Below are 16774 nucleotides of genomic sequence, written 5' to 3'. Positions count from 1 at the left end.
TAGTACGAGATAGAGGGGGAATATATAATAATATTAAATATATCTGTAAATCAACACCATATTTACGTTCATGGCCACGTTTATGGAATGACTTCTAGTGTCATCTCACAATAATAAAGAAACAAATCATTGCATTTGTGATTTAATGGAAAATCTGACATTACGCACTTCTGTTTATTTTTTTCAACATTTAGTAAATATCGGTAAAGTTTTGCGCAGATGTCCAATGGAAAAGCCACTAGTGATAAGGAAAACTATGCAATAAAAACATTTTTAATGCTGCTAATCTGATGTTTTCTCACATTTTAACAAACTCTAATACTAGTTACTATTGACTTCATGGAGATAATATGCAAAAAAAAAAAACAACTGTTAATTACAGTCTAATATCAATTAGCAATTGATTTACACTGAAAACTGTTAGTGCAGATCAGGTTTATTAAGAACAGCAAAATTACAGTAACAGTATGAACTACAGTGTATGGGATGGTGCATTGGTGTCCACTGTGTTGGCTGATATGGAACTAAAACAACCAAACCCATGAATATACAAGAGAACAGCTGGAGAAGAACTGTCCACTGGAGTGACCACTGGAGTGACCACTGTGTATGAAAGGGTTAATGCAGCCCACACAGGAAACACTCCAGTTAATAATCACATGGAAAAAATACTGGGATAAAATATTAGCAGAGGCATTAGGTATAAGAGCTGCACTCTCATTACAGTCACATCTACCAGAAGAGGAAACAGCTTTTGCAACGTGAACGTACATCAAACCAGTAAATGTCAACATTAATGGAAATAAACCTGTGCAACAATCCAGCGTAGTGTTAAAAAACACATCTGTCAAACATTTGTAGACTAGTGAGAGTCAGTAAAAAGAGAGAAGACACAGATGAGTGAGCCCACACAGACCCAGTGTTACATCTGTGGCACTGCCCAAATGGAGTTTACGCTGTCTTTAATCAGTCTTAAGCAATTTATCACCATTTATTATAATGATAGCCTCTGAATTTTGCATTTCATTTAAGTGAAAATCATGTATTTTCCTACATTTAATACACTGGTCATGTAGATGTTTTCTACAGCTCTGATTAAAGTTGAGGGTTATTATATCAGAAACAGAAAACTGAAGAAAAAGTGACGTTTTTTATGGAAGCGTATTGCATTCACCCAAAAAAATAAATTCAACTGTTTGTCTGAAATAACGAGATAATTATCTTATAATTACGAGAAAAAATAAGTACAAAAAAATATCGACACTGTTTTTCTGAATTAATGAGATACTGTTTTCTGAAAAACTTAAACTGGACTCTGTTTTTCTGTTTCTCTGTTTCTCTGTCAGTGGGACCGTGGTCCCTGATCCAGGCAGGAGCTCCTTCTACTTGTGCTGCTGCTGAAAACCCTTTGTGGGAGCGTGAAGTTGTTTCCGTTCTCGTAACCGGTTCCGTTTACGGATCATGGAACTAGTGTCATTTACAGAACTCAGAACCAAGCTGTACTCCGACCTCCAAGCCACGCTTCGTGCACATATCAGGCCCTCTGAGTGCACCGGTCTGCAAGCCCGACAGGAGCCGGCGCTCGAAGCCTGGAGCCGAATTTATTTATTTATTTATTTCAGAAAACAGTATCTCGTAAATTCAGAGAAACAGAGCAAATTTATTTATTTATTTTTATTTTTTTCAGAAAACAGTATCTTGTTAATTCAGAAAAACCGATCCGAATTTTTTTTTTTTTTTCCAATCAATCAATCAAATCAAATTTTATTTATATAGCACCAAATCATAACAAAAGTTCTCTCATGACACGTTACATATAGAGTTGGTCAAAACCAGACTCTAAGCCAGTTTACAGCAACCAACAGAATCCTCAGAGAAAAACAGCGCCAATTTTTTAAAAAAACGTATTTTTTCTCGTAATTATGAGATAATTATCATGTTAATTCAGAAAACCAGAGTCAAATTTATTTTTTTTGTGTGAATGCAATACACTTCCGTACTTTTTCAACTAAATCTCTCATTATCTGAACATAACCCCAGTGTGTCCATCCGCTGTCACTGATCCAACTCCATGGGTTTGACTGGAGAATTAATGATGTAGAAGATGACGGTGTTTCCATGGTAACTACGAAGCCTCTGAACGTCCAAATATGGTCATATCTGATGACCATGAAAAGATGAAGAACTGTATTTTACACCAATTATTTCCATGCATTGATAGGATTAGTGGATCAACAGGTATTGAACAGTTTAGATCAGTAGATGGTTTGGGTCGATGGTGGACGTTTGGGTCTTTAAGGGTTAAGTAACTACTCACTGGTGTGAACTACAGGATGGATCTGAAAAAAGTAGACTCACAAAAAGCAATGTAAAACCAAAATGCAAAGACATTTTGAAAATGGGCTCATATGTGTTTATTGTCCATGTAATTGTCCTTTGATTGACACCAGTGTCCTGGGTCAGTTTTCATGCTTCAGTGAACGATGCTAATTCTGTCCTCCAGGAGGTTTTGTGATCGCTTTGCTTTGTGTGTTTGTTTTGTCTGTTTGTTTGTTTTTTATTTGTTTGTTTGTTCTCATCTTTAGTGTAAAACTCTTCCACCCATCTTTCCCAAATCGTCCCCACAGATAGGCCTAGGCCCTGGGACCAACCCAGTCCATTTTGGTCCCAATATGGCCAAAGTTCAAGGTCACAGCAAGGTCACAACATCTACAGTTTTCCATCTGTCATCACTGAGACATTTTCCAAAATTCATCAAAAATTCAAAACGACTCTGATTAGCCTCCAATTGGATCCACCTGTAGCTTAGAACAATCTCTTGTATGTGGAACTAAACTGTCCACATCCACTGTGGAATGTGGACTCTGTGGACATTTACACTGAACACTGAAAATCCCATTTCCCACACATTTAAAATTAGAACTTAACTAATATTGATATGAATTGAATCTAATTGGACAGACACATGACTGGGACCAGATTCAACCGTTTCTGTGTATGGAACAACCTGGAAACTGTTGGATTTACACAGAAAGAGTGGATCCACACATGTACAGCGTTCAGGGTGAAGGAGGAGGTTTGCGTTCTCTGAACACTTGTTGAAATTGTGCAAAATAAAAGTCTTTTGTGCATGAAAGTGTAAGGGTTAATATGAGATCTGTCACCATGGATACTTGCACATATAAAACAGGAAAAAAATAATTACATGTTAAACACCCCCCACCCCCCGAGAGTCTTTTTTTTATTCAATACCAGTGTGGTACTAACCTGCCATGAAAAATGAACATCTTCAGAATATCAATATATTTGATTCTACTCTTTTCAAAGAACCCAGAAGTCAGTGAGATGAAAGTCAATATAATAATGATTTACTGACAATCTGCACATTCAACCTTCATAAGACTTCAGAAATGTGTTTGTGAACTTAATATGAAGGAATAGCTTTAATGAATCAGCTTCCCTTTAATTCATGAGCCCTGTATTCTGCTGTTGTATTTTTACTGATATGAGCCGTCACTCCTCAGTGAGCTGCCTCTGCCGCTTTTCAACCCAGACTTCATGGTGCATTCAGGTGCACCTTGTGAAATGTACATGGTTTTGTACATGAAAGTATATGTGTGCCTAGAGGGAATTTGCAGTGCATTCAAGAACACCTTGAAAAACAAGGATTTCTTGTAGTATTTCAGCTGTAGGTGTTTGTTTTTACCTACCCACCTGCAGCAACTATTTAACCCTTTATAGTTCAGTCACAGAAATACTCTGATATTCAAAATTTCAACCTTAGTGTGTTAGTGGAGGACTTTTTTTGATACACTTTATTAGATTTCATTACTTTTGTGAATTTTTTCAAATTTTTTTATTATCTAGAAAATCAAGATCAATCAAGTTACCATATCCGTAGGTTCATGGCGCTGTCTGACAGCAGCAGCTGGAACAAACAGGATGCGGAAACGCCAGGAGCTCCCTTCCCTCTATGCATATTCCTCCAGCTGTTTCCACGTTTCAGCCGTTTCCGTGTCATGTTTGTTTCATCCATATAATATCATATGGCTGCACTGTCGCTGCTGCTGTCAGGCGGCTGCGTGAACCTCTGTTTCCCACAATGCACGTCACAACACAATTCCACAGATGCCCAGTTCCCTCCAGCTCTGTTTGTAAACACATGGTTGTTTCTGGTGGATGGAACTAAGAAAATGTTCACCATGATGCAAGAGATTCAGGAGAGTAATGACAGACAGATGAACAGATTACTAACAGATACTGAGGACATGACTGAGGTTTGACAGATTGGATGAAAAACTGGTCATGAAAGTCTCCCGCAGCTTTAAAGTTGGGGGTTATTATACCAAAACCAGAGAAAGCTTAAGAAAAAGTGACTTTTTCTGTGAGATGACTTTAACTGAATGTGAAAACATGCGTCTCCATCCACTGTCATTGATCCAACTCCATGGGTTTGACTGGGGAATCAATGTTCTAGAAGATGACGGTGTTTCCATGGTAACTATGGACCCTCTGAACATCCAAATATGGTCATATCTGATGACCATGAAAAGATGAAGAACTGCATTTTACACCAATTATTGACATGTACTGATAGGTATAGTGGATCAGCAGGTATTAAACAGTTTAGATCAGTAGATGGTTTAGGTTAAAGGTGGATGTTTGGGTCTTTAACGGTTAAATACAATGTTAAGATTTTGTTTGTGAAACTAAATAGCAAAAATTGAATATTCTTTTTTTTACAGTATGTTATATGTATTTTTTTAACCAATCAGACATTTAAAAAAATGCAGCTACTCATAAGTAAAATGCTACATTTTATTTTGTCTAGTTGTGAAATCGAACCCACAGCCTCATTCTGGTCACATCTGTACACATTTATCCTCTTCTCTACGGAACGTTTAGTAATTTATTGCTAATTAAATACAAGATTCCCTGCATTTTCATGAAGACACAACTTTCATAAACACTTCTGGGGCTGTAGCTATATTTATTTTTTTCTCATAAGACCCAAATCTTTTAGTTTTTTAAATTCCCTTCAACTTTGGGCATTGCAGTCTCAGTGTGGAACTGAACTAGCAAACCACTGCTAGCTCACATGCTGTTAGCTATGGCTAGCTCACCTCTTGGTATTAGCTGGTGCTAATTTTAACATTTTTTTAAAATAAAATAAATAAATACACAAGAAAAGCACTTGGAGAGCACAGACCTCCGCCAGGACAGATCTGCCTCCTGTGCATGCACGTTTGTTTGTTTGGCAAGCCCCCCCACCCCCGATCACCACCAAAATTTGATTATTTCTTCCTTGTGCCAGTATCAACATTTCCTGAAAATTTCATGAAAATCCATCCATAACTTTTTGAGTTATCTTGCACACAAACAAACAAACACACACACACACACACACACGGTTGTTCATGTTATTCACATTTTTAAAAGGACAGTTTATAGGCGTACACGTTTCCATAATGTAATTTGACTTTTTTCACTATCAAACACATGTAAATGTTTGGAGTTGACGTTATTTATATATTATTACGTTATTAATTCACTGGTCCGGCCCACTGCAGATCATACTGGGAGGATGGGGCCCCTGAACTAACATGAGTTTGACAGCCCTGGTTTAGCAGATCCACAGGTATTAAACAGTTTCCTTCTATAGATGGTTGGTGTCACCGGTGGCTCTTTGGGTTTCTATGGGTTAAATCAAGCGTGTCAAAAAATCTGAAATTTAGCAAAAAATCTTGAATTAAGCAAAAAATAATAATCTTCAATCAAGTAAAAAAAATCTTGAATTAAGCCAAAAAAAATCTAGAATTAACAACTTCAATTTTCTTTCTTTGTTTTAGTACAAAAAATAACATTAAATGCTGAAAATATTTACATTTCCAAACTATCCTGTAACACTAAAATGTGAATAACCTGAACAAATCTGACCAACCTGAAATGTCTAAAGAAAATTCAGCACAATTTTAACAATTTTTCTTCCTGCTCCTCAGTGTTTAGTGTCTGTAGATCTGATCCAGAATGCACATGGACTAATGAGAAGTGGAGGAAGAAGATTGTTAAAATTGCACTGAATTTTCTTATTTAAATTTCAGTTTTTCCAGCTTTTTTTTTTTGGATAGTTTATAAAAGTAAGTATTTTCAAAATTTTATGTTTTTTTTTACACAAAGACAAAAATTTGGAGTTGTCATTTTTCATAGGTTATGGTGTTATTATTTTTCTGGTCCGGCCCACTGCAGATCAAATTGAGCTGAATATGGAACTGAACTAAACTGAGTTTGACAGCCCTGTTTTAAGTGTTCCTTGCAGCTCTGCTCTGTGATGAGTGTGTACCATGAGGCAGCGGCAGAACACTGCAGAGTTTGGTGAAGGCCCGTACTAAAGCATCCTGAACCCATGGCTGCGGGCTTCGCTGTTACTCAGCCGACGGCAGCGAGGGACAATCTAATCCTCTCAGTGTTGAATGACTCAGTACATACTTCTAAATGTGTTCCAGTCATAAAAAATAATGGATCCAGTGTACAGACTTGTGTGGTGTTTGCTTCCTTTGGCTCTGGGGCACAATATGGAGAGGAAACGCTGACTTCTCCCAGCGCCGTTTTGTTTTGTTCATCCTCAGAGCAATCACAGTAGTTCCATAATTTCTCCACATCTGTTCCTCCTCTCAATGCTGCAAAACAGTATGAAAGTGTCTGGGGGGGGATCACTGAGCTATGAGGTTAGAAAGTGAAAAGGAAGTCCTACAGACCAACTGTGATACACTCCTGTACCAGCGTCAAACTCATTTAAGTTCAGGGGCCACATCCTCCCAGTATTCTTTTATTTATTTATTTATTTATTTATTTATTTATGTTACATTTTTACCAGGTACGTCACAGGTGTCAAACATGCGGCCCGGGGGCCAAATCTGGCCCCTCCACCAAAGGTTCCACTCCGGCCCTGCAGGATGAAAGTGCATAAATGAACCTGAACAGTCCAGGTTGAACAAATCCTTTTGGTTCAGGTTCCACATACAGACCAATGGGATCTACAGTCAAAAGAACAACACAATAACCCAGAAAGAATGACAACCACACATTTTCTTTGTGAAAAATTATGTGGAAAACATTTAAGTGAAAAAAATAGCATTACACTGTGAAAATATTTACATTTACAAAACTATTCTTTCACAATAAAATACAAATAAATACATAAATAAAAACACAGATGAACTACCTGAAATGTGCAATTGTAACAATATTCTGCCTGTTCCTAAATGTTTGGTGCATTTATGGATCCACTGGGATCTGCAGTTGTGTTCATAACAAGAAAAGCACTTGGAGAGCGCAGACCTCCACCAAGGCAGATCAGTGGGCCCCGTGACCCCCCCATCCCCCCACCCCTGATCACCACCAAAATTTAATCATTTCTTCCTTGTGTCGGTATCAACATTTCCTGAAAATTTCATGAGAATCCGTCCATAACTTTTTGAGTTATCTTGCTAACAAACAAACAAACAAACACACATGCAAACACAAAGGAAAGCGATCACAGTACCTCCTGGCGGAGGTAATAACAGATGGAATATTGGAGAAACTGTTCAAATTTTAGTTCCAAACTCCAAAATTTGAACAATATTCTGCCTGTTACCAAATGTTTATGGAACACTGTGTGTAAATGTACATGTAGAAATAATAAGTCCAGGCAGAATAGTGTTAAAATTGCACTAATTTTTCAAATGAAATTTCTGTTTTTTCAGGTTTTTCACTTTTTTTTTTTTGTAAAATGTAAATATTTTCATAATTTAATTGGGGAAGAAAATTTGGAGTAATTATTTCAAGGTTATTATGCTAACAACTTCAGGGTAATTTTTGCTCGTTGCAAATTCATCCCACGGGCCAGATTGGAACCTTTAGCGGGCCCGTTTTGGCCCCAGGCCGCATGTTTGACACCTGTGATCTCCATGATCAGTAAATTAAATATAGGACAACACCTGATTTATACTGATAAAATGCAAAGTACAGAGGAGAATATTAAAAGAAAAGGTGATAAATCACTTAACAAAGGTTAGATCTAGAGAAAATGTCATTTGGGAGCCGACACAAAAGCAGCGCTGGGTCTGTATGGGTTCCAAACCTAAAAGTTCTGTAGTGTTTTCACATCTGGAACATGGCCGTCCATGTCAGTTCAAGGCCTCTTTAAACAGGGACTCATCCTCCAGGTCTGGGAGTGCGGCGGAGGCCCACCATTTGCATTCAGCCTGGGTCATTTCCTGCCCTTCCAACAGCATTAATCAATTCTGGGGCAACAGAAGCCACAAAAACATGATTAGAAAGTTTCCTTTGGCTGCGATAACCTTAAAACCTCAGTATCCTTGAAGTAAAGTTTTTTTATGGGTTGAACAGTGTTCTGTGTAATTCTGGATGTATCACACATCAGCTTCTGTCTTCTCTCTAAAACTGACAGTGTCACTTTCTGGGTCTGGGCCGTGAGAATATATTTAAATAGTCATTAGTAATTCAGAACAAAGACAAAATGCTTCATCCCCTTTTTTTCCAAAAGCAAAGATGAATCACTCTCAGCAAATACAGATCAAGGTTGTTATCGTTAACGAAAACTAATGAAATGATGAAAATTAGAATTGTAAAAACATTTTCATTAATTGAAATAAATAAAGACTATATGTAAAAGAAAAAAAAAACAATAACTAACTGAAACTATATTGTGTGCTTAGAAAAATAACTAAAAAATATAAAAATTATGGATAAAATTCCCTTCGTTTTTGTCTGTTAATGTTGGATTGATACGAAAGTGATTTATTTCGCTCTAGCAATTTTAGCTAGCGGTACCATACGACACTTTTTGGTCCGTCACTTGTGTTCACTTGTGGTTTCCAGTCGTCTTCTGGTCCCCACTCTACCTGGAAACATGGAGACTAAAGTTGGGAGAAATTGATTCATATAAACCCAAAACAGATAGTGACTGATACAAATACATTATTATCAATTTTACATTATTTAACTCACTGTTGTATTGTGACCAAGGTTATTATCGTTAATGAAACCTAATGAAAAGACGAAAACTAGAATTGAAGAAACATTTTCCCTAACTGAAATAAATAAAAACTATAATTAAAAGGAAAAAAATGATAAATAACTCAAGCTGTATTGTATGTTTACAAAACTAACTACAACGGATAAAAATTATGGATAAAATTCCCTTCGTTTTCATCTTTGTCAATGTTGGAGTGATACAAAATTGATTTATTTCGCTCTAGCAATTTTAGCTAGCAGCACCATACGACACTTTTTGGTCCGCCACTTGTGTTCACTTGTGGTTTCCAGTTGTCTTCTGGTCCCCACTCTACCTGGAAACATGGAGACTAAAGTTGGGAGAAAGCAGCAGAGTCCTGTCTGGGATTTATTTGAATATGACCACAGAGAAGAAGAGAAATGAGACGACTGAACTACAACTAAACTAAAACGAAACTAAAACGAAACTACAACTGAACATTTAGACCAAAACAGAAACTAATAAAAACTAATAAACCTGCTCTAAAAATGAATTCAAACTAACTGAATTAGGGAAAAAAAAGTCCAAACTAAATAAAACTAAACTAGAATAAAAAAATCCAGAACTATCAGAACCTTGCCCTCCAGGACCACAGTAAGGGTACGGAGCTGGTCCACGGTTCCACATCTGGGACTAAAACCACACTGCTCCTCCTCAATCTGAGGTTCAACTACCGGCCCTACCCTCCTCTACTGTACCCTGGTGTAGACCTTATCGGGGGGGCTGAGGAGTGTGACCCCCCTAGAGCTGGAACACACCCTCTGGTCCCCCTTCTTAAAGATGGGGACCAGCACCCTGGTCCCGCCCCCAGGCCTGTCACCTGTTGTATGTCCTCCAGCTGTTCATAGTCAAATAATCCTGAACCCATAAAGTCCCTGTGGGACGTCTGTGGCAGCTCCCAAATGAATTTTTCCTCTCTATATAAGCTTTCTTAATTGATTTATTACCATTTATTGTAATATTATCTTTATTTTGCTTTTTTTTCTCCAGTGAAAATCAGGTGTTTTCCTACTTTTGATTTATTGATGATGTAGATCAGGCCTGTCAAACTCATTTAGGTTCAGTTCCATATTCAGCCCAGTTTGATCTGCAGTGGGCCAGAACCAGTAAAATAATGACTTAATAACCTGTAAATAATGACAAATCCAAGTTTTTCTTTTTGTTTTCGTACCAAAAAAAAAACAGTGAAGTTATGAAAATATTTACATTTTACAAAAAAGATGTGAATAACCTGAAAAAAACTGAAATTTCATTTGAAAAATTAGTGCAATTTTAACAAAATTATGCCTGGACTTCTTATTTCTACATGTCCATTTACACACAGTGTTCCATAAACATTTGGGAACAGGCAGAATATTGTTCAAATGTTGGAGTTTGAACTAAAATGTGAACAGTTTCTCCAATATTCCATCTGTTATTCTGAACACAACTGCAGATCCCAGTGGATCCATAAATGCACCAAACATTTAGGAACAGACAGAATATTGTTCAAACTGCACATTTCAGGTTGTTCATGTGTGGTACTTATTTGTATTTTATTGTGAAAGAATAGTTTTGTAAATGTAAATATTTTCACAGTGTAATCTTACTTTTTTCACTTAATTTTTTTCCACAGAATTTTTTACAAAGTAAATTAGTGGTTGTCATTCTTTCTGGGTTATTGTGTTGTTCTTTTGACTGTAGATCCCATTGGTCTGTATGTGGAACCTGAACCAAAAGGATTTGTTCAACCTGGACTGTTCAGGTTCATTTATGCACTTTCATCCTGCAGGGCCGGAATGGAACCTTTGGTGGGCCGGTTTTGGCCCCCGGGACACATGTTTGACACCTGTGATGTAGATGTTCATAAAACAGAGAAAACTGAAGAAAAAGTGACTTTTTCAGCAAAGATGTCATTAACTGAACATAAGCCCAGTGTGTCCATCCACTGTCACTGACCCAACTCCATGGGTTTTACTGGGGAATCAATGTTGTAGAAGATGACAGTGTTTCCATGGTAACTACGGAGCCTCTGAACGTCCAAATATGGTCATATCTGATGACCATGAAAAGATGAAGAACTGTATTTTACACCAATTATTGACATGGATTGAACAACAGGAACTGAACAGTTTAGATCAGCAGATGGTTTTGGTCGGTGGTGGATGTTTGGGTCTTTATGAGTTAAACTTTCAAATAAGTCCAGTAATTTAAAGGTTATTCTATGAATTCAAACATATTTACAGTAAGATAAGCAAACAAGCAAACCTTTGTATGGAGACTACAAAAAATAAATAAATAAATATGCCAGAAGTCAGTAGACTTAACAAAGAAGTGTCCAGTCATAACTGAAACAGGTTTGTGTTCGTGCACATACTGTGAATTAACTCATAATGAATAATAAACTCAAACTATAAACTCTTCACAAATGATAACAAGGCATGTAAGAGCTATTAAATAATCTTTATTCATATCTTAACTATGTTATTTATATCTTTATAAACTATTACCTCCTGCATAATTCAACACCATGGTTAACCCGATCCCCATTAGTTTAATTAGTAAAGACATATAATATAAGCATAGTTAACTATTAATCCATCCATCCATCCATTTTCTTCTGCTTATCCGGGGCCGGGTCGCGGGGGTAACAGTCTAAGCAGGGATGCCCAGACTTCCCTCTCCTCAGACTCCTCCTCCAGCTCTTCCGGGGGGACCCCGAGGCATTCTCAGGCCAGCCAAGAGACATAGTCTCTCCAACGTGTCCTGGGTCTTCCCCGAGGTCTCCTCCCGGTGGGACATGCCTGGAACACCTCCCCAGGGAGGAGTCCAGGAGGATGTGAAACAGATGCCCGAGCCACCTCAGCTGGCCCCTCTCGACGCGGAGGAGCAGCGGCTCTACTCCGAGCTCCTCCCTGGTGACTGAGCTCCTCACCCTATCCCTAAGGGTGCGCCCAGCCACCCGACGGAGGAAACTAATTTCGACCGCTTGTATCCGGGATCTTGTCCTTTCGGTCATGACCCAAAGCTCATGACCATAGGTGAGGGTAGGAACGTAGATTGACCGGTAAATTGAGAGCTTCGCCTCTCGGCTCAGCTCCTTCTGAACCACAACCGACCGGTACAGTGACTGCAAGTGGAGGAGTTTAAGTATCTCGGGGTCTTGTTCACGAGTGAGGGAAGGATGGAGCGTGAGATTGACAGTTAACTATTAATTAATACTTATTACTACACTTACTAACCCAGTGTTAAAAAATATAGAAACAAAAAACATATGATAATGTTTGTTGGTTTCATAATGATTTATTTCAACAAATTACCCCTTTTTTAAATTATATATTGTGTCTCAAACACAGTTCCAGCCTTCATTACTTCATGCATACACTGTAAAAAATGTGTAATTTAACAGAATTTTCACTGTTTATTTTACAGATTTGTCCTGTGTTTTTAAGATACAGGAAAATATCAATGAAATGACCAAAACAGACTGTGATTTTACATGTCAAATGGAAAATAACATGAAAAAACTGTAACTGTGAAGAACCATAAAATTTCCATTTTTTAAAAGAATTTTTTTTTCTTTTTTTCACAGAAAAATACAGTTCAAATACATTTGCAAATGTATCATAATTTCACAAATATTTCTTTTCTATTTATGAGATTAAACTGTTAATTTAATGTTTAATACTGTAAAAAAAAAATAATAATAATAATAATAATAATAAAACCAGATAAAATTACTGACAATTAACAGAAGTATTTGTTCTGTCAGTTGAACCAGACTTGTTTGTTAATTGACAAATATCTTGTGTAATTACAGGAGGTTTCACAACAAAAATGTTGAATAAATGTATTTTTGTGAATGTAGAACATGTATAAGCACTGATAAACTGTCCAAATACAGTTTTTATCAGTGGATTGGACAACTGAGTCTCACTGAAAATTATTTATATATATATTTATAGGGAATTGGATTGTTTTAATACATGAAAATATTCTTTATTAAACATTAAAAAGTCAAAAAAAAAAAAAAAGTGCAAAATCTCATGTAAAGTTTGGGCAAAAAACTCTATTTTAATTATGGAAAATTAGTGTATTTTTATGAGATGTTTATTTTCCATTATTTAACAGTATTTTTTCAGCACCCCTGCTGCTGGAATAATTCAGGGTTTGTTTTATGTTTTTTTTTTTTTTTTTTTTTACAGTGTAGTTAACCTGATCACCATTAGTCCAATTAGTAAAGACATAGTATAAGCATAGTTAACTATTAATTAATACTTATTACTACACTTACTCCCCCTTTTTTAAATTATATATTGTCTCTCAAACACAGTTAGAACCTTCATTACTTCATGCATATGATTTGTCTAATATGTACAGAACATCATCCCATGGTGATATGTAACGTTAATCCTTATGAAATGAACGTGCTCCGTAATATATTTAGAATTCGACTACTTTTAATCTGGCAGTCGGATACAGTGACACTGATTAAACCCTTTCATGCAGAAATTATGAGAACCTTAGTCAAGATTTTATCCCTGAGTGTTTTTATTCCCCATTAGGCATGACAAAACAATGTGACTGAATTTTTTTATTGAACCTATTGTTTATGAAAGTAGATTTGTTTCTTGATTGCTCTAACCATAAAAAATATTTTCAATCAAAAAAAATTGGTCATAAAAAAAATAAATAAATAAATAAACTTTTCAATCTAAGACAAAAAGTGTTGAACGCAAAAAAAATACATTTAAGATCCAAAAAGTTGCATTTGAACACTTTTTTCTTTTGGTTGAATTTTCCTTTTTTTTTGTTTTTGTTTTTGTTTGAGTGAAATTATTATGATTTTTTTTTTTTTTTTTTTTTTTTTTGATTGAAAATATTTGTTTTTGGTTTGTACTTGTAGCGTAGTAAATGTACTGTGGTTCATTCTACTACTAGAAAACAAAGTAAAATTAAGCAATTTTGGGTGATTTAACTGGTAAAATATTCAATAAAATAATCCGAAATATAATTAAAAGTAACAAAATAAGATGAATGCAAAAAAAAAAAAACAAAAAAAAAATCCAAAAAATTGCATGTGAACATTTTTTTTCTTTGATTGAGTAGGGGTTTTTTTATATTGAAGTGTTTTTTTTTTTTTTAATCAATTTATTTATTTATTAATTTTTGTGATTTTTTTTTTTTTTTGGGTTAAAGCAATGAAGAAACAAATCTACCTCCATATTTTTTTCATGGACTTCCAAAAATGTCCACTCCGCTGGACACCGTCTGTTTAATTTTTAATTTTGAAGCAAAGAATGCAAATATCAGAAAGTGATAAACTGCGTGAAAACTAGAAAAACAAAACATTTTTAATGGAGCTAATCTGATGTTTTCTCACATTTGATCATATTCCCAATTTCTTATTAGCAATTGATTTACAGTCAAACTTGTCACTATAGATCAGGTTTATCTAGAACAGCAAAGTGACAGTAATGACCTGAATGTCAGTGTATTATTATGGGATGGTGCATAAGTGTCCACTGTGTTGGCTGATATGGAACTAAAACAAAAGAAAAAACATGAATATACAAGAGAACAGCTGGAGAAGAACTGACCACTGGAGTGACCACTGTGCATGAAAGGGTTAATGCAGACTCTTCCAGTCAGGTGTTTTCTGTGGAGCCAGTGGACGCTGCCTGTGGCCCTGAAGTGGCTTCAGAACACACTAATGCAGGGATTCAAACTCATTCTAGTTCAGTTCCATGTTCAGCTAAATTTGATCTGCAGTGGGCCGGACCAGAAAAATAATAACATAATAACCTAAAAATAATCACAACTCCAAATTTTTGTCTTTTTATGTGAAAAAACAAAACAAAACAAAACAAAAAAAAAACATTAAATTATGAAAATACTTTTATAAATTATCCAAAAACAAAAACAAAAAAAATCCTGAAAAAACTGGAATTTAAATTAAAAAACATAAGAAAATTTACTGTAATTTTCTCAGTCTTCTTCCTCCACTTCTCATTAGTCCATGTGCATTCTGGATCAGATCTCCAAAGACACTAAACACTGAGGAACAGGAAGAAAAGAGTTCAAACTGGACTGAATTTAATACAGACATTTCAGGTTGGACACATTTGTTCAGGTTAGTCACATTTTATTGGTACAGGAGAGTTTGGAAATGGAAAGATTTTCAGAATTTAATGTGATTTTTGGCACTAAAAAAAATAATAAAACATTAAGTATTTAATTCTAGATTTTTTTTTTTGGCTTAATTCAAGATTTTTTTTTACTTAATTGAAGTATTTTCTTTTTAATTCACGATTTTTTTTTTCTTAATTGAAAAATTTTTTTTTGGCACAATTGAAGAATTTTTAAAACTTAATTGAAGATTTTTTTTTGGCTTAATTCAAGATTATTTTTTTTTAACTTAATTGAAGATTTTTTTTTTGGCTTAATTCAAGATTTTTTTTAACTTAAAGATTTTTTTGGGCTTAATTGAAGATTTGGTTTTTTTACTTAATTGAAGATTTTTTTTTACTTAATTGAAGTTTTTTTTTTTCTTTGCTTAAATTCAAGATTTTTTTTTTTTTTTTCTTATTTAAGTTTTTTGGGGCTTAATTGAAGATTTTTTTTAATTAATTGAAGATTTTTTGGGGGGCTTAGTTCAAGATTTTTTCCTTAATTCAAGCTAATGTTTTTTGTTGCTTAATTCAATTCAAGACTGTGGAACTTTTGCACTTGGCAAAACCATCCCGGGGGCTGAACTGGACCCTTTGGGGGGCCGCGTTTGGCCCCCGGGCCGCATGTTTGACACCCCTGCACTAATGAATAAAACAAAGGCGTATACTACAGCCCAGGACATGAATAATAACACATAATGTATTCATGTCTCGCTAATAAGGACTCTTGTCATAATTTAATAATGATGGTATTATAGTGATTAAAGCTCATTACCATTAAAAGCAATCACCAAGGGCCCGGTGGATTCCATTGTAATTAATTGTCCGTGATGTAGCCACCTCTCCCAGTTAACAGTCACATCATAATAAACAGAACAGATGAGGAGACACACTCGCAACACAGCAAATAATGACAGTGCCTTTCAGAAACAAAACAGTGCAGAAGTCGCTCAGATTACTATTCTATATCTGTGCAAAGAAAGGATCCTACACACAGAAAACACAGCATTAGGCAGTGTTTTTGTTTCTCCGTTGCTAGGCGACTAGCCACAGGAAAGCTGACAATCTGCTGCCAGTCACATGGCCAGCTGTTGTTTATTGTGCTAGGTTGGTGTGATTTGGCAAATCCACTTTTATATTGTATAAAATAGGCGGGCGCTTACAAAACAGCTCTTATTTACTTCCAATATGCTATAGCCCCCCCCCACCCCCCCCACCCAGACGACCCATCTGTGCATTAATGCAAATGGTGCAGAGCGAAAAAAGGAGAAACAAAAACAATGAGCTACATTTGTTTCAGTTCGGGGCGCTCGAGGCATTCTTCCAAAAATGCAAGAGGCTTTAAGCAGAAAAACGCCGGATGCGACGACAGCGGAGGGAAAAGGCGGCGTTTGAGAGCCCCGAGGCAGAGCCCGATATTCCTGCTCACCCTCCGCCGTGTGAATCCACTTAATTATGTTTTCACAAAGAGCAGTTCTTCAACAGTCGTCGGTGTCGGATGTCTCCTGGAAGAAAGAAACGGGTCGCGCAGTCAGACGGTATGTCGGCTGCTCTGCGGCTTCATCTT

Source organism: Sphaeramia orbicularis, chromosome 7, assembly GCF_902148855.1.
Source record: "Sphaeramia orbicularis chromosome 7, fSphaOr1.1, whole genome shotgun sequence".
Classification (NCBI taxonomy): Eukaryota; Metazoa; Chordata; class Actinopteri; order Kurtiformes; family Apogonidae; genus Sphaeramia; species Sphaeramia orbicularis.
The sequence above is the reverse complement of the archived record's forward strand: the minus strand, read 5'-3'. Positions refer to the sequence as shown.